The following is a 2,403-nucleotide window of genomic DNA, read 5'->3' on the forward strand; positions in this document are numbered from 1 at the left end:
GTTCTTATTTCCCTTTATATCTGTAGCATTTAACATCATTGACCACTCATTTTTCCTCCTCCTTTTTTTTTTGTTAACTGAAAATTCATACTTAATACTAACTCCCCTCTTTACTACCTAATACCACAGATTTAGAGGCTCATTCTGGCTCATTGTCTTCTATGTTATTTGAAAATCTCTGAAGTATTTGTGTAAAATAGTTTACTCATTTGTCAGAATATTTGAAAGGTCTTGTAATATAATAATTGGATACATAATTCCATGTGAGGAACTCTGCAGTTACCGTAGTGACATCAAAGAAACCAAAACAAAATACCAAACAGTAAACAACATCCTGCTCTTAGTCTGCTATATAGAAATCCACACATATAGGTCACCAGATTGTAATATGGTATTTACCTTCTAAAGAGAAATAAGATAAACATGACATCTAAAAACAAAAGAAAAAGATACTACAAAAATTGGTTTTTCAGCCTGTGAGCAGTTTCACCAGAACGTTGGTGCCCACATTCAAAAACCAAACAACTTATATAATCTACCAAATATAATCTACTAAAAAAGCAACAAACCATGATATCCAGACCTGAACCAAAATGGTCTATTTTTCCAGATTAGCCATAGGTTGTATTGGTAAGGGAAGGATATAGATTATTTTGATATATGTGTATATGGATTTCCTGGAACAACATGATAACAAAAATAAAGATTTCCTATAAAGTTCAGACTGGCATCATGAGGAATTATTGGTGAGCAGAGAAGAATTTCCCAAGTTAAATTTAGGTATTCCCCTGAGGCTGCCATTTGCAGTAAACTCAATATACATGAATTAGGCTTCAGGCTTGCAAGATTGCTTACCACAGAAATATTATTTCTAAATACGTAAATGGGTGAGGAATCTGCAGCCTCAAGGTCACATATGGCCCTCTAAGTCCTCAAGTGTTACTCTTTGACTGAATCCAAGCTTCACAGAACAAATCCAGGTAGGGGGAACCTGGGGCCTTGAGGCCTCATGTAGCCCTCTAGGTCCTCAAGTGTGGCATTTTAGCTGAGTCCAAGTTTTACAGAACAAATCCTTTTACTAAGGGGATTTATTTTGTGAAGTTTGGATCCAGTCAAAGGGCCATACTTGAGGACCTAGAGGACCACATGTGGCCTTGAGGCTGCAGGTTCCTCACCCTGATCTAAAACATATACACCCCATACACACACATGTGTAGTGTGTGTATTTCAATATTGATATATATATACACACATGTACATATATACATATGTATACTCTCTCTATACATACAGAATGCATGTGGACTCTGTGTGTGTATACACATACACACACTATACTTACACATACATATGTATATATGGCTCTCCTATATAAAGAATAGTGTCCCCACACATTCTGTCAGGAGTTGAAACCTTACATAGCGTTTTGACTTCTAGGATTTAAATATTGACTGTTCTAATTCAAAAGTGACTCATTTTCTCTCACTCACCTTTCAGGTAAATCTTACTGTACAGCATTATTCACCTTTGGATATAGAATCAACACTGATCTTGTGATGTAAGCTTAAGTAACTGCAAGATAATTCATAAAATTAAATGATTTACAAAAATTAGACAGTTTACAAAATTAGATATTTTACAAAAATGAGAATACTAGAGCAAATTTCAGTGATTTGACTAAGTTCAAAAGCGTCATGAAGTTCAAATAAGAATGAGGTTCATGTGATACCTGTTCCCTCACTCCCTTATTCCATGTTTGTATATTCAAATTATGAGAATCAGTAAGATCAAGCCCTTTGCCCCCAGGATATTCCTTCTCTATTTTTTTTTTGTCTCCCTTTTTTAAAGACCATCAAAACAGATGAAAACCATACCTATAGCCTCTGTTTATATTATTTAATATCTTCCTTCATGAGGTATCTAAAGGGATTTTTTTCCTTTTCCCTATTAAAATATAAATAATTCATTACTGTCTAGAACCTTCCTGTTGCTCATACATGTTTATATTTCTGGGGTTTTTTTCGCCTCTCGTGCTTGCTTTTCAATGATCCTACACAGATCTGCTGTTTTCATCAAGTCTACATAAAATGTCTCTATTCCATGAAAGGCTTATTTTCTTCTCCTTATGGGATTACATTAAATATTTTCAAGATAAGTATTCTTGCATGTATACTTCTTTTGCGTTGCGGTATATCATTTTCCAAGATTTCTTGTCTTTCATAAGAATATCTACCAAATCTTGTGTGATTTTTTTCTTCATTCATTGAAACTTCTTTTCCCCTGGATACTTTCACTACTTTTAATTTAACCTAGAAGTTCTATATTTTGACTATATTACTCCTGGGATTTTTCATTTTGGCGTCAATTTTAGAAGATAACCAGTGGATGTTTTCCATTTTTCCT

The sequence above is a fragment of the Notamacropus eugenii genome, chromosome 4, assembly GCF_028372415.1.
Source record: "Notamacropus eugenii isolate mMacEug1 chromosome 4, mMacEug1.pri_v2, whole genome shotgun sequence".
NCBI classification, from domain to species: Eukaryota; Metazoa; Chordata; class Mammalia; order Diprotodontia; family Macropodidae; genus Notamacropus; species Notamacropus eugenii.